At 43.6% G+C, this 24705-nt stretch overlaps 1 protein-coding gene across 1 annotated transcript in view; it reads right to left on the bottom strand.

Annotated features, from left to right (window-relative positions):
* The window catches only part of ADGRD1 (adhesion G protein-coupled receptor D1), an 897745-nt gene that overhangs the window by 307748 nt on the left and 565292 nt on the right, over positions 1–24705 (bottom strand). The gene's annotated exons all lie outside the window — the stretch shown is intronic.

The following is a 24705-nucleotide window of genomic DNA, read 5'->3' as shown; positions in this document are numbered from 1 at the left end:
TTCACTGTATTTGCAGCTACCACTTCTGCAGGAAGATTATTCCATGCATCCACTACTCTCTCAGTAAAGTAATACTTCCTCATATTACTTTTAAACCTTTGCCCCTCTAATTTAAAACTGTGTCCTCTTGTGGTAGTTTTTCTTCTTTTAAATATGCTCTCCTCCTTTATATTTATATTTTATTATATTTTGTATGGATGCTACTATTCTCATTTTGTAAATTACTCTAAATCTCAAACTGCAAAAATGCAAGCACCACCCACTGTTCTTAGGAATGAAGATGGCACAGCACAAAATTATGTGATGAGAGGCCATCTTCCTGCTCAAAATCTGCCGCAAAAAAAAACGAAACCCGGATTACTGATTTATGTAAACTCAGATTAATATTAAATTTAGAGCACACTCTAAATTAAGCACAGCTACATAGTGATGGACAGTCTTCAGATGGGGCTGTCAGTGTATGACTGATTCAATGGTCAGCTGTTTGTTTCCTTGAGCCATAGCACAATACCATTGTATAAATGGTAAAATTAGAAATTCTGAATGATTTGGATAACTTCCTAGAGTTTCTCCTTCCATGTACAAAAGCAAATAAAATAAGTTTCATCTATAGAACCCCTAAGCCGGCCATACATGAATCAAAATATGGCCTGTTCAGCAGGGACCAACCGAATTTTGATCCATGTATGGGCACTCTGGTTTCAGGCAAGTTGATCTATCTAGTCTACCAGCTTGTCAGGTTTTTCCTGAATGATTAGTCCAGCCATTATAGCTGGCAACACTAATCACTGTGTGCTGCCAGCAGGAAAAGCTTCCCATGCTCCCCGCCATCAGAAAACAATAGCGCTGTGGGAGGTATTCCCTCATCAACAGAATGGTGAAAGAAAATAAAATTGCATAATCTATGGCCTGCCTCAGGGTGCCCAGCGACATGGGATGACAGTTACATCATGCAGTCATTTTCAGCCATATTGTATGTTGGCTGTTGTTGAGGGGTATAAAAAAAAATAATAATTTTTTAATAATTATTTATTTATTTAAAATAATTTTCACTTAGGGGTTTACTCGCTTTTGTTGCCAGCGATATGGACATTAAGAGTCGGTTCACACTACGGCGACATGACTTCAGGGGCGACTAGTGAAGTCGCCGTGCACCGCGACTTCGGCGCGACTTGCACGGACTTCACATAATGGAAGTCAATGCAAGTCGCTCCGACTTCGGTCAAAAGTAGTGCAGGAACCTTTTTCTAAGTCGGAGCGACTTGAGTCGCTCCTATTAGAACGATTCCCATAGCACAGAATGGAGCACGACTTGTCAGGCGACCAAGTCGCCTGACAAGTCGCGGTAGTGTGAACCAGCAGTAATGGCTGTGTGTTGAGTTATTTTGAGGGGACAGCAAATTTACACTGTTATACAAGCTGTACACTAACTACTTTACATTGTAGTTTAATTTATTCAGTGTTGTCACATGAAAAGATATAAAAATATATTTATCTGCTCATATTCAGCCAAATGATTCAGAACCCATTGGACGGCGCTTCACAGTGTAGATGGACAATGACCCGAAGCATACTGCGAAAGCAACCAAAGAGTTTTTTAAGGAGAAGGAAGTGGAATGTTATGCAATGGCCAAGTCAATCACCTGACCTGAATCCATTTGAGCATGCATTTCACATGCTGAAGACAAAACTGAAGGGAAAATGCCCCAAGAACAAGCAGGAACTGAAGACAGTTGCCGTAGAGGCCTGGCAGAACATCACCAGGGATGAAACCCAGCGTCTGGTGATGTCTATGCGTTCCAGACTTCAGGCTGTAATTGACTGCAAAGGATTTGCAACCAAGTATTAAAAAGTGAAAGTTTGATTTATGATTATTAATCTGTCCCATTACTTTAGGTTCCTTAGAAAGTGGGAGGCACATATACAAACTGTTGTAATTCCTACACCTTTCACCTGATTTGGATGGAAATACCCTCAAATTAAATCTGAAAGTCTGCAGTTACAGCACATAATTTGTTTCATTTCAAATCCACTGTAGTGGTGTATAGAGCCAAAAAGATTAGAATTGTGTCGATGTCCCAATGCTTATGGACCTGACTGTATATATATATATATATATATATATACACACAGTATATATATATATATATACACAGTATATATATATATATATATATATATATATATATATATATATATATATATATATATATATATGCTACAGGCCAGTCAGCCTAACATTAATAGTAGCTAAATTATTGGAGGGAATGGTAAGGGGCTATATCCAAGAATTTGCTGAAAATAACAATATCATTAGTACTAATCAGCGTGAGTTTATGAAGGGCCGTTCTTGCCAGACCAATGTGTTAACATTCTACAAGGAAGTGAGCTGCCATCTAGATGAGGGGAGGCCTGTGCATGTGGTGTATCTGGATTTTGCAAAAGCATTCGATACAGTTCCCCCAAACGCTAAATCTACAAGCTGAGATCTGTTGGCATGGACCAACGGGTTTGTTCTTGGTTCGAAGACTGGTTACAGGGGTGCATCCAAAGGGTAATGATAAATTACCTGTACTCAGACTGGTCTGGAGTGGTAAGTGGGGTACTCCAAGGCTCTGTCTTGGGACCAATTCTATTTAGTTTATTCATAAATGATATAGGATGGGATACATAGTTTTATCTCAGTTTTTGCGGATGACACAAAAATAAGCAGGGCAATAACTTCACATCAGCATATAAAAATTTTACAGAAAGACCTAAACAAAATAATGGAGTGGGCAACTACATGGCAAATGGGGTTTATTGTGCAGAAATGTAGGGTAATGCACTTGGGGGCTAAAAACACAAATGCAAACTTCTCACTGGGGGGGGGGGGGGGAACATCTGGGGGAATCAAGAATGGAGAAATATTTGGGCATCCTAGGGGAAGACAGACTGACCAACTGTAATGTTCCGGTACCTCTGGTACCCTTGCTTCCATATTTCTCCTCTCTTAATTGTGTCCCATCTTGTATAACAAAGGACGCATATACCTTTAAGACCGAATGACATCACTGCCGAGCGCCGCTATGAGCGGCTATTTCAATCGCCGGTTTGCTCTCACTCATCGCTCGTTCAAACCCACATGTTCATTGCACCTACGCCTGAGAAGTCGGAGCTGCTGACATACCTTCCTTTCTGAACTGAAGCCGGAAACCTTGCTGGTGATCCGTATCTCGCTACGGGATCACCCCTCTCCAATGGACACTGTTATTCCTAAACCTATCTAAGTGATAAGTACCCCGCAGGGGATTCTTGCTACCAATCTCCTACTGTCATCTACTGCAATTACCAAGACTATCTATCTATCTATCTATTCACTATCACCTGCATAAGACTGTTAGCTCTTGGGACTACCTTGAACTATCCTTGCACTAGGTTACTCTGTCTAAGTATACTCCATCTGTGTCCTCTTACCATCTGCACTATACTTGACATCAGAACCTATCTGCTTTACCATCACCTGCAACTCTCCTAATACTACTTCTAGTGCTCACCATACAATAGCCTGTCTCTCATCTATATCCTCATATACTCTATCCCTCCATTAAACATCTATTGGTATATATATAGTATATAACAGGCTGTACATGGTGATGAAGTCCTGAGAGTTGGATATGTTGTTCAACAGATTCTCTACAAGGCTACTGAGTGTAATAATTCTGCAGCTGTAAATCCATCCACAAACAAAAACGCATGAACGTTACACCAACAGCATGCAATGTCAAGCTGCAGCTGCCAAAGCCGGCAGAATATTAGCATGCATACAAAAGGGGCTATACTCCAGGAATAAAACTATAATCCTACCACTTTATAGAACTCTGGTAAGGCCACATCTGGAGTATTCCATCCAGTTCTGGTCACCAGTCCTCAGAAGGGATCATCCCAGCATAGGAAAAAACTATTCAGTTTCAGGGAGTGTAAGAGGACACGGGGCCACACAATGAGATTGGAAGAGAAGCGGTTTAACCTAAAGCTGCGCAGGGCTTTTTTTGCCGTCAGGATGATAAGGATGTGGAACTCTCTTCCACAATTGGTGGTGTCAGTGGGGAGTATGGATATTTTTTAAAGACTCTTGGACATGCATCTTAGTTAACACAATATCCAGGGATATGGGAAATAATTATCAACACTGACACACATACACCTACACAGGTTGAACTGGATGGACTATTGTCTTTATTTAACCTTACCTATTATGTAACTATTAACAGCCATTATGACACTGATGTTGGTTATAGACAAAAGAAGGCCAAACACATTATAAGTACTGTCAAAGCACAGAAAGAGGAAGAAATTGCTAAATCTATTAAGAAAGGAGATACAAACCTTTTTAGGTACATTGGTGATAGAAGGAAAAGATAAAATGGATCACTAAAATGAAAACTGGGCACAACACTTATATTGAGGGAGACCAGGATGTAGCAAACCATTTAAACAATTTCTTCTGTTCAGTCTCTGCAGAAATAAATTGCACTAACCATAACAAATTGGGGAATCATATTGGTTCTAGTAATGACGGTTCATTTGTAGGATTCTGGAGACAGAGGTAGCAGAGGAACTGGCTTGGTTAACCACTTCAATACAGGGCACTTTCACCCCCTTCCTGCCCAGGCCAATTTTCAGCTTTTAGCGCTGTTGCATTTTGAATGACAATTGCGCGGTCATGCAAAACAAATGTATGTCATTTTCCCCCCACAAATAGAGCTTTCTTTTGATGGTATTTCATCACCACAAGGTTTTTTCTTTTTTGCTGAACAAATAAGAAAAGACCGAAAAGTTTGAAAAAAAAAAAGTTTTTTTGTTTATGTTATAAAATTTTGTAAATAAATAGTTTTTTTCCTGCACTGATGAGCACTGATGAGGCCGCACTGACAGGCACTGATGAGGAGGCACTGATGGGGTGGCACTGATGTGGTGGCACTAATATGCAGCACTGATGGGCACTGATATGGGGCACTGATAGGTAGCACTGATATGCAGCATTGGTGGGCACTGATGGGCACTGATAGGCGGCACTAATGGGCACTGATAGGCAGCACTGATGGGCACTGATATGCACTGATAGGCAGCACCGATGGGCACTTGTGGGCGGCACAGATAGATGGCAATGATGGTCACTGGTGGACGGCACTGATAGATGGCAATGATGGGCGGCACTGATGAGGAGACACTGACAAGCTTCCTGAGCACTGATTAGCATCCCTGGTGGCATGGGTGGCCATCCCTGGTGGCCATGGGTGAGCATCCCTGGTGGCCATGGATGGGCAATCCCTGGTGGCTCTAGTGGCATCCCCAAGGGTCTGCACTGGTAATCAATGCTCTGATTACCAGCACAGACCCCCCCCCCCCCTGTTGTGGAAATTGCATATTTAACAGTGGCTCACTAAATGATACCTTTCTTTTGTAAAGATTTGGAAAGGAAGTTTGGCCAAGCCTAACCCCCCCCCCTTCAAAGTCACTGTACAATGGATAAACAGCCCTTTTGTCCTCAGAACAAATGGTGTTGGTTTGGGGGGATGGTATATTCCTTAATCACAAGTCTAAATGACTGCTCAAAGCTGCAAGAAGTCAGCCTCAAACGAAACATCCATGAAGCGATGACTGTTGACTTTTTCTCTGTGCCATGTGCTTGGAAAGCAAACGGGACTCCATGGCTGCAATCTTCTTTAGTTAAGTATATTTGCCTTATCTTTATCTGTATCTGCTAGTCTTGTATTATGCTCCTAAATATTGTAATAGTTTTGTATGTACATATTGTTTTTGCATAGTAAAGCACATTTACACACCACAAAGGTCTAAGTTTCCTTGGTTGTACCGCAAAGTAACCGCGCTAGAAACGCACGTAAAAGACATTGGGGGCTCGTCCGTGATTTGCGCTATAAATTCAACTGAAACAGACCTGTTTTCTGTGGTGTGTTGTGTAGCTTGTGCTAGGTAAAAAATGCTGCGTAAGCTGTTTAGGAAAAGCAAGGCTGCAGAGGTTTCTGGTGTCCAGAAGGAAATGTGCAGTTTACCTATCTGGGCCAGAGACAATGAGTGGGAGTCTCTTGCTAAAGAATTTGCAAAGTATGCTTCTCCTTTGAATAAAACTTGGGGTGATAAAGTCTCAGATCATTTTGTAGATTTTAGCCTTAAGGGGTTGGATTTAAGTAAAGCAGAGAAGAGGACAGTGTCCACAGTGGGTTGGTATTTTCTTCATGCTCTCTATACAGAATCACAGAGAAGGGAGAAGGCAGAGGCAGAAGTTAAGTAATTGAAAGACCAGCTAGCAGTTGCTTCAGAGTGTGTGCGTTCAACTGCTAGTAGGGCTGATGATTTGCAAGAGCGGTGTGCAGCCCTCATGACCAAATCAATTAATGCCTTAAGTAAAAGAAAGGGACGTAAACCTGTTAGTAAAGCCAGTGTACGTGCCATTGTCACATCCCAAAACTGGGATTGTGAGGATGTCTCCTCCAATGATAGTGAGGATGAGGAGATAGTGTTTGATGTTTCTGATGATGATCATCCAATGGGAAAGAAAAAGTGTGCCAGACCTCTCATTACTAAGCATAGGAAAAGGCAACATGACAGAGAGGATATGGCAGATGGGGAGGTGCATTATCGCAACCCCAGAGATGTTGAATTTGAAGAAGTCAGGGAGTTTACACAAACTGAACTCCATGAGCTGGCAAAACAATACAAACAAAGGTCCGGGGAACCCCTATTGAGTTGGCTCCTACGTTTGTGGGATGAAGGGGCGGACAGTGTTGTTTTGTCAGGCAAGGAAGCAGTGGCTTTGGGAGTGTTAACCTATGATCCACAATTGCGTCAGGCCATGCGAAAAGCCTGAGAGTTTAGTGTGAATTTTTCACTCTTAGACCTCGTGAGAGATGGTATAGTCCGAGTATACGCTAATCCTAGTGACCTGGAAAATACCTACTCATGGAGAACATTAGGAGAAGGTATTTCCAGGTTACGTGAGATGGGTTGTATAACCGGATTAAATACATTTCCAGAATGGATGGGTCCAGATATGGAACCCTTTACGTCTGCTCTGTGCTCTAAGCTAATGAAGTCTGCACCATTTAATCTCAGGGCTCCTTTATTGTCTTTGCTGGGAGGCCTGGGTTTAAACAGCAAAATTCATGAAGCAACAACCCTTTTAAGCCAGTTGGGGGAGCTAGAGGAGACTAAAACAAAACCTGTCAGGGCAGTAGATAAGGTCAGACAGGCAGAGAACAGGCTGAAAAGGACTTTTAAAGAGAAGAAAGGGAATGTGGGAGAGAAGACAGGAGGTGAAGAGAAAACCAGGCTAGTTATCTCTAGGAAACAAATGTGGGTAGACCTATTAAAGGCAGGAGTACCTAAAAGTGAGATAGATGGCATCTCTACTGCAGAAATTTTGAAGCGGTGGAAACATTTAGTGGGGAAAACTGTCAGGGTTAGAAACACTACTCCTAGTGAAGATAACATCAGCCTAGATTTAGAGACAACAGAACAGACCCCTCCTGTTAGTCCCAAACCCATTCCCAAAACTGAACATGAACCCAAACCCAAATCCCTTTATCCTGGGGAGGAGTTAGAGAGAATTAGAAAAGGGGATTGGGAGGTTCCTTATTCTTTATGAAGGGAAGGTGGGTCTCCTGTAATAGCAATAAGAACAGTGACAGCAGGAGACCGACGTCCATATGCACCTGTCACTGTATGGTGGGGGAAGTCGTCTCCTCCTACACATGTCATGGCTTTAGTGGATACTGGAGCTGAAGTTACACTTTTGCAAGGAGATCCTTCCCATCACAAAGGAGAATTGATTTATGTAGAAGGTTTGGGAGGGCAAACCACACCAGCAGTTAGGACATGGGTGAAATTGGCTATTGGCAAGGGACCAGGATTTTGGACAAATGTTTTGGTATCAGAGTTACCTGAAAATATTATTGGGATGGATGTACTTCAAGGTCAGTCTATTCAGACTGAACAAGGTACATTCACATTCGGGTATCCTGATAAAACGTATCTGGTCAGGGCGGTGAAGGCTGTGGTCAGAGGTCATGCAAAATGGTCCCCTGTCTTTATTCCTCCACCAGAGAAGCCAGTCTGTCTCAAGCAATACAGACTTCCTGGAGGCCACAAAGAAATTGGGGAGACTATTCATGAACTGTTAAGAGGAGGGATCCTTAGACCTGCTGTAAGTCCATTCTCATCTCCGGTGTTCCCAGTAAAGAAACCTGATGGGACATATAGAATGACTGTGGATTACAGAGGTCTAAACAAAGTGGCACCTCCATTAAAGTCAGCTGTACCGGATATGATCTCAATCATTGAGAAAATTGCTAAAGAGGCAGGAGAATATAATGCTGTGATAGACCTGGCTAATGCTTTCTTTTCGATTTCAATAGACCCAGAGTGTCAGAACCAGTTTTCCTTTGTGTGGAATGGCCGCCAGTACACTTTCACTGTCCTTCCTCAAGGATACCTTCATTCTCCAACGATTTGTCATGGACTGATTGCCTGAGATTTAGGCACCCTAAATCTGAAAGTCGCTGTGTTTCACTACATTGATGACATCATGATCTCTGGAACAAAGGAAGATGTAACTGAAGCACTGCACCTGCTGATACAGCACATGGAGAACAGAGGGTGGGCTATCAACAGAGACAAAGTCCAAGGACGTGCCACAGAGGTGAAATTCCTGGGAATGATGTGGACTGGGCCACAGAGGAAAATTCCAGAGACAGTTGTGCAAACTATCCAGGCATTGTTGCCACCTACTACCAAAAAGGAGGCGCAGAAGTTCATTGGAGTTGTGGGATTCTGGAGATCATTCATCCCACATCTTGGACTCATTCTGAGGCCTATATACAATGTCACAAGGAAAAAGACTAAGTTCACATGGGGTTCAGAGCAGCGGACCGCATTCCTGGCTGCTAAAGAAGCCATTTTGCAGCATCAAGGATTGGGACCTGTGAGACAAGGTGTACCATTTCAGCTGGATGTAGTTGAGCAGGATGGTACAATATCTTGGAGTCTGTGGCAGCCAAATGAAAAGAAGGGACTGAGAGCAATACCCATTGGATTTTGGTCCAAACAACTTACAGGAGCACAGAAGAGATGCACGCCCCTAGAGAAAAACCTGTTTGGGGCCTACACAGCACTTCAAAATGTAGAGACCATTACAGGAAAGGACACAGTCACCATCCATACTGCATTGCCAATAGCAGGATGGGTGAGAGATGATGGACTGACCACTAGGGCAGCTGTAGCCAAGAACCAAACACTAATGAAATGGAAATGGTACCTTCAAGAAAGAGGGGGTATTGCAGCTGAGGATGTCAGAGACATTTCAAAACAGTTGGCTGGGCTTGTCACTTTTACCAGCACCCATACAGAAGAAGAAATTCCTGTGCTGCAGTCATCCCCCATTCACGAGGCTCCACCCTTTGAGTCTGTGTCAGATAAGATGAAGGAGTCAGCATGGTTCACTGATGGTTCAGCCATAGTCACCTCGTCTGGGCGTAAATGGACAGCAGCAGCCTACAACCCGAGTACAGACACAGTCCTGCAGGAGACCGGAATTGGAGGGTCCAGTCAGTATGCAGAGTTGAAAGCTGTAGTGATGACTCTTCAGGAGGATCTTTCTTACCATGTCACCATCTACACTGACAGCTGGGCTGTTTTTAAAGGACTGACAACTTGGATGCCCACGTGGAAGTCCAATGAATGGTTGATTCATGGAAAGGTGGTGTGGGGAGGCAAGGAAGTCTGGGACATCATCTGGAAGGAAGCTCACTCCCGCACCATAAAAGTGGGGCATGTTGATGCACATGTGCCCCTGGTCCCAGACTTTGAGAACTATAACAGAGTGGCAGACGAAATTGCCAAGGTGAATGCAGTTGTGCCAATTGATCCTGTCTTGATGAACTTGGCCAACTGGGTCCACAAGCAATCTGGACATTTGGGGCAGAAAGCCACATATGAATGGGCACAGCAAAGAGGATTGCCAATATCAATGGACATGATAAGGACTGTAATAGGCAACTGTACAGTGTGTGGAGAAGTGCGACAATGGCCATTGCAAAAGTACTCCACCGGGTCGATTAAGAGGGGAGAGAGGCCTGCAGAGATTTGGCAGATTGACTTCATCGGTCCCCTGCCCCGGGGAAACAATGGACTGAGGTATTGTTACACTGCAGTGGACACCTATTCAGGACTTTTGTTTGTTCATCCTTGCAAACGTGCAGATCAAGCCGCAACACTTCAACTGCTACAGAAAATTGTCGTTGCGTATGGCTGTCCCAAACAAGTCCAAAGTGATAATGGCTCACACTTCACCGGATCAACAGTACAGCAATGGGCCAAAGATTCTGGAGTGTACTGGTTGTGCCACATCCCATACCATCCACAGGCAGCTGGTTTGATTGAAAGATACAATGGGCTATTGAAGGACCAGATACGCAAACTTACACCCACACGTACACTAAGGGGGTGGGATCGGGTCCTCACACAGGCAGTCATGTTGTTAAATTCTAGGCCACTAGCCAAAAGCACACCATATGAAAGGATGGTTGGGGCTGGGGTGCAGATTCCACAGCTAGAGTGCAGAGTTCAGTATTTACACAAGGTTCCTGAAAGAACAGGGTTTAACAGGTACCAAGTTACTGCTTCCCATGACATAGAAACCAAGAGTGACGTATCTGAAGCTGAAGCCTATCTAGGAATGAGAGGGAATCTGGCAGGAAGGTTTGAAGTTATATTTGCATTGGCAGATGAGCTTCAGGACAGTGGCTGGGACTCTGATTGGTTAGTGGATACTTCCCAGCAAGAGTGGAAACTGAGGCTCTATAATATCAAACCTTCCAAAATAAACAGCAGTGATCTTCTAGGAAATATCAGTATATTTCCTCTCCTCCCTATTGATGTTCTTTGGGAGGGTCAGAAGTGGATACAGGCAGGTGGAAAAGTGTTGGTCAGAGATCCAGGCAAGAAGTCAGTTAGAGGAGAGATTGTAGCTGAAGGGCCGGGATCTACTGTATATGTATTATTAGAAGGAACAGATAATCCGTTTTGTTTTCCACTCCACAGGCTGTCTCCGATTTGATCCATAGGAAGACCAGAGAAACTGGTTACATGATGGACAGAATGATGGAAGACCGCAAGAGCTATGGAGAGCAAGGCCTTTTGATATATTACAAGCCTGGACTTGTTTTCTAAAGAACGTTAGATTGGACTTTTCTAATGAACTTTTAGCCAAAGACTGAAATACCTTCATAGTTATAGGAGGGGGTTGTATTTTAGTTAGTTCCCCCATTGTGTTTTATTTAAGATAAACCAGGGGGTGGGAGAATTATTAGATGTCTTTATGTGAAGTTGGAGGCATTATGTCATTTGTGAGCCAAGGGGCGGAGTGTTGTGGAAATTGCATATTTAACAGTGGCTCACTAAATGATACCTTTCTTTTGTAAAGATTTGGAAAGGAAGTTTGGCCAAGCCTAACCCCCCCCCCCCTTCAAAGTGACTGTACAATGGATAAACAGCCCTTTTGTCCTCAGAACAAATGGTGTTGGTTTGGGGGGGATGGTATATTCCTTAATCACAAGTCTAAATGACTGCTCAAAGCTGCAAGAAGTCAGTCTCAAACGAAACATCCATGAAGCGATGACTGCTGACTAGGGTTGAGCGAACACCTAGATGTCCGTGTTCGACGGGTTCGGCCGAACTTTAAAAAAAAGTCCGGGTCCGTGTCCCGGACTTTTACCGAACTTTTCCCGGACACCGAACCCCATTGAAGTCAATGGGGACCCGAACTTTAAGGCACTAAAATGGCTCTAAAACACCAAAGGAAAGGGCTAGAGTGCTGCAAATGGCAGCAAAACGTAATTAAGAGCATGGCAAGTGCTCTGCAAACAAATGTGGATAGGGAAATAACTTAAAACAACAAAAAAAAAACAGAAAAATAAAACAATGTTCTTCTTCATCTCTGAAGGACGAGGCCCATATGGAGTAGGAGGGAGGTTGAGGTGGTGGTGGATGTGGCGGTGACATAGGCGTGCGCACAGGGTGTGCTGGGTGTGCCTGGGCACACCCTAATCACCTAGGGCACATAGCATTGCCAGTGAGGAGATGGGAAAGATCTCCCTGGGACCTGCTCTGCTCTATTTCTCCTTGCCTACAGGTACATGGCCCCGATACATTACTCTCCCTGCTGGCAAACACATGCATGTGTATTTCAACTTTGGGGTGCACACCTTAATGCAATAGGCTGCGCACACCTATGGGCGGTGTAGGTGGAAGCGGCGGTGGAGGAGGACCAGGGCCGGATTAACAGCATCATGGGCTTGGTGCTGAGGATTTTGAAGGGCCTTAAGGGCCGTGCCTTGCCATGCACCCAGAGGAGGAAGGGTGCAGCCATGCATGCCTAATTCAACATGGGATGCTGTCTCTGAAGCCCATAAACACATCCATGCATCGCCAACTGTCCCTCCTTGTCCGGCCTTCACGCTGTGTGGGGAGGTTCTGAGGGTGCTGCCTGGGGAAGCGAGCATAGAAGCCAGACTTCTGTGTTTACAAGTGACAGAAGAGCGGTAACAGTGAATATGGCCAACCCGGGGCCTATATAAAAGGTAGGGGCCTGGAGCTGCAGCTCCAATAGCCCCTACATTAATCTGGCCCTGAGGAGGAGGACGAGGTAGCCAACACTGCTTCTTTTCAAAAATTTTAAATGAGGGTACACCCCAAAAGAGTGAGAAAGAGCAAAAATGGAACAATGGGTGGGTAAGGTCGGTATCCATTGCTATTCTGCATAAGGTACGGAAAAGTCCCGTGGGATCCATGCCTGGTTCATTTTAATGAACGTGAGCTTGTCCACATTGTCTCTGGACAGGCGGCTGCGCTTGTCTGTTATAACGCCCCCAGCCGTGCTAAATACCCGTTCAGATAATACACTGGCTGCAGGGCACGCCAGCACCTCCAAGGCGTAAAGGGCAAGCTCAAGCCATGTGCCCAATTTGGAGACCCAGAAGTTGAAGGGGGCAGACCCGTCATTCACTACATGTAGGCGTGTGCACACATACTGCTCCACCATGTTGGTAAAATGCTGCCTCCTGCTAAGACGTTCCATCTGAGCTGCTGGTGCTGCTGTTTGTTGTGGCGTGCTGACAAAGCTTTTCCACATTTCGGCCATGCTAACCCTGCCTTCTGAGGTGCTGGCGGTGCCCTGGTTGCGTTGGCGACCTCCTCCTCCTCCTCCTCTGCCTTGTGCTTCCACTGTGGCCCCGCTGTCAGATGGGAATGCCAGCAGCATGGCGTCTACCAGCGTGCGCTTGTACTCGCGCATCTTGCGATCGCGCTCCAGTGAGTGAATTAAGGACGGTACGTTGTCCTTGTAACGGGGATCCAGCAGCGTGGCCACCCAGTAATCAGCACAAGTTAGAATGTGGGCAACTCGGCGGTCGTTGTGGAGACACTGCAGCATGTAATCGCTCATGTGTGCCAGGCTGCCCAGAGGCAACGAAAGGCTGTCCTCTGTGGGAGGTGTATCGTCCGTGTCCTCTGTATCCCCCCAGCCACGCACCAGTGATGGCCATGAGCTGGCCTGGGTGCCACCCTGCTGTGAACATGGTTCCATCTCCTCCTCCAGCTCCTCCTCCTCCTCATCCTCCTCATCCTCCAGAACTGTGCCCCTGCTGGACAATTGCGTCCCTGGCGTTTGCGTGTGCAGGAACCCACCCTCGGAGCCCCTTGCGAATGACTGCCCTGAAAGCCTTGGAAATGTTACCTCTTCATCCTCCTCCTCCTCCTCATCCTGTGCCACATCCTCTTCCATCATCGCCCGAATTGTTTTTTCAAGGAGGCATAGAAGTGGGATAGTTAAGCTGAGAACGGCGTCATTGCCACTGGCCATGTTGGTGGAGTACTCAAAACAGCGCAACAAGGCACACAGGTCTCGCATGGAGGCCCAGTTAAATTAAATAGCGGAATAGAAAATATGATCCAAAAAAAGTGTATGTATATCACACGTACACAACCACACTGGGCCCCAATTACTATTGTTTGTACCCCTAAAAGGCTAGATGAGGAGTAGGGGGAGTATGGAACAGGCAGCACCCTCAAACCTTCAGAAGTATGAGATGAACCCCAACAACTTGGAAAGGTGGATCTCTCTCACACGTACCGACACAGACTATCCCGCAATTCAATTGATCCTCAAAGGTTTTTATTGAATAGCGGAATAGGAAATATGATCAAAAAAAGTGTATGTATCTCGCACGTACACAACCACACTAGGCCCCAATTACTATTGTTTGTACCCCTAAAAGGCTAGATGAGGAGTAGGGGGGGTATGGAACAGGCAGCACCCTCAAACCTTCAGAAGTATGAGATGAACCCCAACAACTTGGAAAGGTGGATCTCTCTCACACGTACCGACACAGACTATCCCCCAATTTAACTGATCCCCAAAGGTTTTTGATTAAATAGCGGAATAGAAAATATGATCCAAAAAAAGTGTATGTATATCACACGTACACAACCACACTGGGCCCCAATTACTATTGTTTGTACCCCTAAAAGGCTAGATGAGGAGTAGGGGGAGTATGGAACAGGCAGCACCCTCAAACCTTCAGAAGTATGAGATGAACCCCAACAACTTGGAAAGGTGGATCTCTCTCACACGTACCGACACAGACTATCCCGCAATTCAATTGATCCTCAAAGGTTTTTATTGAATAGCGGAATAGGAAATATGATCAAAAAAAGTGTATGTATCTCGCACGTACACAACCACACTAGGCCCCAATTACTATTGTTTGTACCCCTAAAAGGCTAGATGAGGAGTAGGGGGGGTATGGAACAGGCAGCACCCTCAAACCTTCAGAAGTATGAGATGAACCCCAACAACTTGGAAAGGTGGATCTCTCTCACACGTACCGACACAGACTATCCCCCAATTTAACTGATCCCCAAAGGTTTTTGATTAAATAGCGGAATAGAAAATATGATCCCAAAAAAGTGTATGTATATCACACGTACACAACCACACTGGGCCCCAATTACTATTGTTTGTACCCCTAAAAGGCTAGATGAGGAGTAGGGGGAGTATGGAACAGGCAGCACCCTCAAACCTTCAGAAGTATGAGATGAACCCCAACAACTTGGAAAGGTGGATCTCTCTCACACGTACCAACACAGACTATCCCCAAATTTAACTGATCCCCAAAGGTTTTTGATTAAATAGCGGAATAGAAAATATGATCCAAAAAAAGTGTATGTATATCACACGTACACAACCACACTAGGCCCCAATTACTATTGTTTGTACCCCTAAAAGGCTAGATGAGGAGTAGGGGGAGTATGGAACAGGCAGCACCCTCAAACCTTCAGAAGTATGAGATGAACCCCAACAACTTGGAAAGGTGGATCTCTCTCACACGTACCGACACAGACTATCCCGCAATTCAATTGATCCTCAAAGGTTTTTATTGAATAGCGGAATAGGAAATATGATCAAAAAAAGTGTATGTATCTCGCACGTACACAACCACACTAGGCCCCAATTACTATTGTTTGTACCCCTAAAAGGCTAGATGAGGAGTAGGGGGGGTATGGAACAGGCAGCACCCTCAAACCTTCAGAAGTATGAGATGAACCCCAACAACTTGGAAAGGTGGATCTCTCTCACACGTACCGACACAGACTATCCCCCAATTTAACTGATCCCCAAAGGTTTTTGATTAAATAGCGGAATAGAAAATATGATCCAAAAAAAGTGTATGTATATCACACGTACACAACCACACTGGGCCCCAATTACTATTGTTTGTACCCCTAAAAGGCTAGATGAGGAGTAGGGGGAGTATGGAACAGGCAGCACCCTCAAACCTTCAGAAGTATGAGATGAACCCCAACAACTTGGAAAGGTGGATCTCTCTCACACGTACCGACACAGACTATCCCCCAATTTAACTGATCCCCAAAGGTTTTTGATTAAATAGCGGAATAGAAAATATGATCCCAAAAAAGTGTATGTATATCACACGTACACAACCACACTAGGCCCCAATTACTATTGTTTGTACCCCTAAAAGGCTAGGAGTAGGGGGAGTATGGAACAGGCAGCACCCTCAAACCTTCAGAAGTATGAGATGAACCCCAACAACTTGGAAAGGTGGATCTCTCTCACACGTACCAACACAGACTATCCCCCAATTTAACTGATCCCCAAAGGTTTTTGATTAAATAGCGGAATAGAAAATATGATCCCAAAAAAGTGTATGTATATCACACGTACACAACCACACTAGGCCCCAATTACTATTGTTTGTACCCCTAAAAGGCTAGGAGTAGGGGGAGTATGGAACAGGCAGCACCCTCAAACCTTCAGAAGTATGAGATGAACCCCAACAACTTGGAAAGGTGGATCTCTCTCACACGTACCAACACAGACTATCCCCCAATTTAACTGATCCCCAAAGGTTTTTGATTAAATAGCGGAATAGAAAATATGATCCCAAAAAAGTGTATGTATATCACACGTACACAACCACACTAGGCCCCAATTACTATTGTTTGTACCCCTAAAAGGCTAGATGAGGAGTAGGGGGAGTATGGAACAGGCAGCACCCTCAAACCTTCAGAAGTATGAGATTGTGTTCACTGTACCCCACAAAGATTGAGTTCACTGCACCCCACAATGATTGTGTTCACTGCACCCCACAAAGATTGTGTTCACTGCACCTCACAAAGATTGTGTTCACTGTACCCCCCAAAGATTGTGTTCACTGCACCCCACAAAGATTCTGTTCACTGTACCCCACAAAGATTGTGTTCACTGCACCCCAAAAAGATTGTGTTCACTGCACCCCAAAAAGGATGTTGTTCACTGCACCCCAAAAAGGATGTTGTTCACTCCACCCCAAAAAGATTGTGTTCACTGCACCCCACAAAGATTGTGTTCACTGCACCCCAAAAAGATTGTGTTCACTGCACCCCAAAAATGATTTTGTTCACTGCACCCCAAAAAGGATTTTGTTCACTGCACCCCAAAAAGGATGTTGTTCACTCCACCCCAAAAAGATTGTGTTCACTGCACCCCACAAAGGATTTTGTTCACTGCACCCCAAAAAGATTGTGTTCACTGCACCCCAAAAAGGATGTTGTTCACTGCACCCCAAAAAGGATTTTGTTCACTGCACCCCAAAAAGATTGTGTTCACTGCACCCCACAAAGGATTTTGTTCACTGCACCCCACAAAGATTGTGTTCACTGCACACCAAAAAGGATTGTGTTCACTGCACCCCAAAAAGATTTTGTTCACTGCACCCCAAAAAGATTGTGTTCACTGCAGCCCAAAAAGATTGTGTTCACTGCAGCCCAAAAAGATTGTGTTCACTGCAGCCCAAAAAGATTGTGTTCACTGCAGCCCAAAAAGATTGTGTTCACTGCAGCCCAAAAAGATTGTGTTCACTGCAGCTCACACACAGAAAAATGGATGTGGATCACTGACACCTGCCTATCTCCAATCCCACACCACACAGCAATATCGATTGTAGTTTGTAGAACACAGTTTCCCTAAAATTCAGCAGACTCTGTCCCTAACAGGATTGAGAAGAGATCGTAGATCAGGATTGAGTGCAGATTCACCCCACCCCCCACACAGCAATATCGATTGTAGTTTGTAGAAGACACTGACCCTATAATTCAGCAGACTCTATCCCTAAAATGCCTACAACTCGCCCTGCCTAAACACTCCGACCTGTCCCTCAATTCTATCCGGACACAAATGGTTTTTTCCTGCCTATCTTTCCCTAATCAGCAGCCAGCACGTTGATGTGTGCTCTGTCCCTGAATCTAAGCAGCATAATGACGCCGCTGCGGCTGCCTCGAACTTATAAAGACTTGGTCACATGCTTCAGACGGCCAATCACAGCTACTGAGACATTTGCAGGCATGGCTGGGATGGCTTAAGGCACACCAGTTAAACGATTGTTGATTGGCTGTTGAAAGCCCGCCATGAAAAGAGCGCCAAAGCATGCAAAACCCGGAAATAAAACGACCGAACACGGATTTTTACCCGAACATACAGTAAAGTGTCCGTGTCCGTGTTCGGGTACAAAAAATCCAATTATTCGGTACGAACACGAATAATACAGTCCGTGTTCGCTCAACACTACTGCTGACTTTTCTCTGTGCCATGTGCTTGAAAGCAAACGGGACTCCATGGCTGCAATCTTCTTTTAGTTAAGTATATTTGCTTTATCTTTATCTGTATCTGCTAGTCTTGTATTATGCTCCTAAATATTGTAATAGTTTTGTATGTACATATTGTTTTTGCATAGTAAAGCACATTTACACACCACAAAGGTCTAAGTTTCCTTGGTTGTACCGCAAAGTAACCGCGCTAGAAACGCACGCAAAAGACCCCCCCCCCCGTCAGGAGAGCCGCCAATCGAACTGAGGAAAAGCCAATAAACGGCACTTCCAATTTACTATGTGGCCAGCTGTGAATGGACACAGCTGGTCACATGGTAAAGAGCCTACATCATAGGCTCTTTACTGGGTTCGGAGATGCGGTGTGTCAGAGTGACACACTGCACCACCGACCGCCGCTCTGCGCACCCTCAGGGGCGCACAGAGCGGTCTATCCTGCATGACGTCATATGATGCCCAGCCAGGATAGAGCAACCACTTTGCAGCCCTCATTTTGCTATATGATGGGCAGGAAGTGGTTAATAAAGCTATGGGCCCTGATAGTATTCCAGAGTTCTAAGAGAACTTTGAGATATAGTTGTTGGAACATTAACAGATCTTTTTAATTAATCTCTTCTAAGGCTACTTTTACAGGCCACTTTTGGACTGATTGGGTCTGCCTGTCCATTTTTAAGGCAGACCCTTTTGGGCCACCCATTGTCCACTATGGGAAGGCCGATGTCAGCTGATACCTGCCTGGCATTATATCCCACAAAATCCTCTAAAAACAGACGTATGGCGATACGTTCATCATCCATCCAGCGGGTGAGATCGGATGACAATCAGATGGAAACGGACATGCAGTCCGTTTCTATCCAAAAGTCCTATAGAGTAGAGCAGGCTGTGTACTTGTCTGCTCTGCATAGGGGAGTGGACAGGACCTGTCATCTGCCTGCTCAGCGAGGATTAGCAGAGAGATCCCCCACTGAGCAGGCGGATTCCGTTAGGATGGATGAAAGGGGCCTAACAGGAGAAGTTCCCTGTGATTGGCGGACAGATAATATTGTACCTATCCACAAGAAGGGCAGCAAGGTAGAAGCCGTCAATTACAGGCCTGTGAGTTTAACATTGGTTGTAGTCAAAGTAATGGAATCACTCCTGAAAAGAAGCATCATTAATCACTTAAAAATACAGAACTTGCTGGACTCAAAGCAGCATGGCAGATCATATCAGATTAACCTGACTGCATTTTTTTTTAATATATTACCAATGTTTTGGACCAGGGTGGTGCTGTGGACATAGCATATCTTGATTTCAGTAAGGCATGTGATACAGTTCCACATATTCATCTAATACAAAAGTTGTACGAACTAGAACTTAACCCTTGGGTGGTTCAGTGGATATGCAGTTGGCTAAAGGATAGATACCAGAGTGTGGTTGTAAATGGGGTTCACTTAGAACAGAGAGCAGTCACTAGTGGTGTACAACAAGGCTCTGTACTATGTCCTGTTCTATTTAATCTATATGTGAGTGATATAATTAAAGGTTTGTTGGACAAGGTATGTCTTTTTGCTTATAATACAAATGTGTGTAATAGGATTTATATCCCTGGAGGTGTCTGCAACATGGAACATGATTTGCAAAATGAGCAAACAGTGTGAACAGGCAGTGGGGAAAGTGGTAAGAAAAAGAATCCCCTGAGAGAGTACAACATTGGGGATACAGTGTTGCCCAGGACTACAGAGGAAAAAGATCTGGGGGTACTTATTTCAGATGATTGCAGACATGATTGAAACCTTTCAACACATCAAGAAGATGAATTAGATTCAGGAGGGCAGTTTTTTTTAAATATAAAGCCAAAATCAAAAACATGGGGACATGACCTCAAACTAACTGGAGGAAAGTTCAAAACTAATCTTAGAAAGTATTATTTTTTTTTGCGTTGATGCTTGGAATAAACTACCAACAGAGGTAGTGAGACAGTCAACAGTAAATGACTTCAAATATGCTTGGGACAAATATAGATCTATACTCAGACAATAAAGTTAACGAAAAAAAACAAAACAAAGCAAAAAAACAAGAAAAAATGGGCAGACTCGATGAATTACTCAGTCTTTTTCTGTTGTCACATTTTTATGTTTCTATGGGATGTCGATGCTGCAACTTTTCTCCTTGAAACACTGAGAGCACACCAGGTGATTATAATAATCCAGGCCTTCCCATTCATAGCAGTCTGCACAGCATATGAATGAAACAAATGGATATTTATTCAGATCAGAAACAGGTAGGCATCTGCAACATTGTACTTTGTATGATTGCTTTTTTAAATAAAGGTGAAATTACTCTTTAAAGCCAACACCCAGGAAGTGCTAATGAGAGGCCCACCCCCAATCCCCCCCAAATGACAGTGTTTAGTTTTAACAGGGCCAGCAGTGGAAGTGGCAGGAAAGTGATGTGTAGGAAGCACCTATGACCCATGTCATGTTATGGAAAATAAGGACTGCTAGCTAGAATAAGCAGCTTGCAGATTAACAAGTGACAGTTCCCTTACCCCCTAATGGGAGTTTGTGCTGGTTGTGCTGAATGCATACATTCTGTACATTGTGCAATAGATTGCATACTCCATACTGCTCCGTCCTAGTATCTACTCCATGCTGCTAACATTTACAGTAGCAATGACATGTAGTGTTTAATAACAGATTGCATTAACATTATGTACAAATAATCTCTAAAAATATTTTCAGGTGCTATAAGAGATAAAAAATATTCAATATCAAGAGCAATTATTGGCAAATTGTGTCTAAAATGGCAAAATCTGTCTGGTTACTGGCCTATGCATAATTTTAGTCATGTACCTATACCAGATTGCTGCAAAGGCAAATAATTTATAATGTCAAACAAATAGGTATTGGGATCGCAGTCATGGTGCACTTTAAAGGGCCAGAATGAACTAAAACTATTTTGCTACGGTCACCATTTATGAACAGTTGTTTGCTTGCTGTGCCCATCTATAAAGGGTCTAGAATTAAAAGCTTCCTGTCTACAAAACATTGTTTCTTATGACTAGAATGTATTCTGACATTTTCTCCTGAATCTACAGAAATAGATGTTTTTTGCTTTCTTCCTCAGGATTATTTAACATCCAATTTTCCATTCTGCCACTGCCTTCACTGGTTCATAGCATATGGCAGAATTCATCAAGAAATTGTATAACTTGCTAACAAAACTCATTTTTATCATTTATCTCAAAGTATGTGCACATTTATTGTCTTTTTAGTGTGAAGTTTAAGACAAGAAAATGTAATCTTTTTTGTGCAAGACAGATGGTTCACCCCAGACATAAATAAAGATGGATCTCATAGCACAAAAATCCAACAAAACAGAAGCAAAAAAAAAAGGGGCCTTGTAGGAGGTGATAGGAGCAGGGCCTCTTCTGCCCATAGCCAATGAAACATGCTATGGAGATGGAAGGGAAGCAGATTTTAGAGCACAGGTATGATGGAGCACCTTATGGTGCCTACTGTACAACTGTAGCCTCAGTTTTATAGTACTTTAGGTAGATTGTTAAAAAAAAAAAAAAAAAAAAAAAAAACTATACTGAGAGGAATATAGAGGCATGCCACGTCTAATCTCCTCTGAAAAATCCTGGTGCCCGGCTGTCTGTGATTTAAAAATGTTCCCTGACCTGGAGAAAAATAGGCACGTGACAAGTCATATGGAGGTCTGAATTATATTTGCATATTTCTTCGTAGTCAGTGACTCTGAAAGTACAGAAACACCATGACAGTCAGGCAAATAGTGTTTTTATTAGCCATCAGTCAATTCAACATCTTTTTTTCAGTACAGGTTTGTATTATGATGCAATGGTAACCTGGGCAAGAGAACTATTTTCCGTTTAAGAGGATGAGCCACAAAATATTCATCAAAATGTGTCATATATGCGTTGAATGATGCCATGTTTTGTACACTTTGTGATCTCTAGTCAGAGGGATATTGTCAGAAGATGATCTCATGAGCTATCCCTCAATATCAAGTTGTAGGGGCCCCACGATTTATGCTCCCACACTAGGATGGACTGATCTGTTGAATATAATAAAGGCAGACCCTCCAACTTAGCATGGATTTAGAAAGATTTCAGGGGGTGTACGAGGGTTGCTGTACTTCAGTACTCACAAAAGAGAATCAGGTAAACACCTGAAACAATGTTTCTAAATCTAGTGTATGTAAATGACCTAGAGAATCTGGAGCTTAATTTTAATACTGTAGTAATATCTAGAGTTTCTTCATTAATGGTGCTGATATGTGTAAGAGCAGATCGTATTCATCTAGGTACCATACCCTGCAGTCTACATTGGCCCTGGCAGTTCAAGCAGGCAGATTTGGCAAGTTCTGTTGAGGTGCATAGTTGAGAATTCAGTGGTTGGAGTGCAGGCTAGGAGTGAGGTAGAGCAGTACTATGTGTGATAAGGGCCAGGAAGACCATAAGTGCAATATGTTAGATATGTTAGATATTCAATGACAATAATAGCTGATAATTAAGATAGATCTTTTAACCTGTTTGGGGCAATCTATGTGGTCTTCAACAGTGCTGTGCACATGTATGTCTGGAGCATTAACTTTCTTGCCATATCAATGGCAAGTACTAGTGACTGCTCTTTTTGCCTTTTTTTTTCCTGTATATGGTCTGTTTGCCCAAACGTAATGTTTTACCTATAGGTAGAGCCTAGGGAAGTCCCTCAATTCTTGTATGTCCTAGATAGTCCAACATTGAGATCTTCCTGCTGTACAGCAGTTCTCAGCTATGTTTTTGTCCACCTGGGAGTTTTGGGTGCGCTCGCCCATCTTTGCATGATGCAGGCCAGCCTGCGGCATTCTCCATAATACAGAAATAAATTTAAAAAAAAGCAAGAAAGAGATCCGAAACCCCCAGTAATGGGCACAGCAGGTATGCAGACCTAGGACCAACTCAAGCGCAGAGTGATATAAGCAGGTCTTTTTTTTTCAGAGAATAAGTGCAGGTTCTCCCCCCTTCCAAGTCCCCCCTTTTCTTCACCCCCTACCCACCACTGAGCACTGTCCCTTATCCCCACCCCCTACCGATCTCCCAGTACCACCCCTTTTAAGGAAAACAGAACCAAGTATAATTTTGTGGTGCTAATCAACTTTTGTGGAATTTGGTAATGATAATAAGAAAAGCAGTAAAATAGATCTCCTGCAGCCAGCAACAATAGCCCCCCCCCCAGCATAAACAGATTATCCAACAACAATAGACCCCTTTACAACAAAGTATCCCAACCAGAAACAATAGATCTCTCGGCTGACAGCAATAACAGACCTCTTAAATAGCAAGCAACGATTGACCCCTCCCTCAAAACATATCCCTCCAGACACAATAGATCCCACAGCAGCCAGAATCAATGGACCCTCCAGCACACCCCAGCACCCCTTGCTATTACATATATTCAGTGCTAGAGGTGGCAGAACTGCATTTCCCTGTGTTTCTACTGAAAAAAAATCCCTGGCTATAGGAAACTAACAGGTGTTTTAACCACTGCATTCTAATGTACCGGTACGTCGGTACACTTTGCGGGATTATACCGGAATGACGTCACTTCCGGGTTACTGTGCTGCAAAAGGCGGCAAATTTTAAAAACGGCTGTATGCAAAAATGCCGTTTTCGGCATTTTGCATACAGGGAAGTGTAGTGGAGGGGTCTAGGGTCTTTTAGACCCTCGATCCCTCCATAAAGTGTACCTGTCACTTGTGACAGCAATAAAAGTGATCAGATTTTTTTTTTTAAAAAAACCTGTAATAAAGTTTAAAAAAATAAATAAATAAATAGGAAAAAAAAATAAAAATTTAGCTGTCCCAGTCACCGTTAGCTCGCGCACAAAAAAAACGTATACGCAAGTCGAGCCGCGAATGAAATCGCTGTTCAAACCCCACATGTGAGGTATCACCGCGATCGCCAGAGTGTGGGCAATAATTTTAAAAAAAGAGCTACACTCTACCTCTAAACTGCTAACCGTTAAATAAATTTAAAGTGTCGCAGATTGAGATCTCTATTGACCGTAGTTTGTCGCCATCCCACGGGGGGGGCGCAATTTTAAACCGTAACATGTTGGGTATCTATTTACTCGGCGTGACATCATCTTTCACAATATACAAAAAAAATGGGCTACCTTTACTGTTTAGTATTTTTTAAATGCAGTGAAATGTGATTTTTCAAATTTTTTCCAAAAAAATGGCGTTTTAAAGACCGCTGCGCAAATACCGCGTGACAAAAAATTTTGCAATGACCGACATTATATTCTCCAGAGTCTTTGCTAAAAAAATATATATAATGTTTGGGGGTTCTAAGTAGTTTTCTAGGAAAAAATACTGGTTTTAACTTGTAAACAAAAAGTGTCCGAAATAGGGCTGGGGCTTAAGTGGTTAACTCTCAAGCATCTACCAAAAACCTAAATAACAGTTTTGACAAAACTGGCCCCTTGAGGTTGATTT

The sequence above is a fragment of the Pelophylax lessonae genome (assembly GCF_965119305.1).
Source record: "Pelophylax lessonae genome assembly, chromosome: 1".
Classification (NCBI taxonomy): Eukaryota; Metazoa; Chordata; class Amphibia; order Anura; family Ranidae; genus Pelophylax; species Pelophylax lessonae.
Note: the sequence above shows the minus strand (reverse complement) of the source record. Positions and strands in the feature narration are given on the sequence as shown.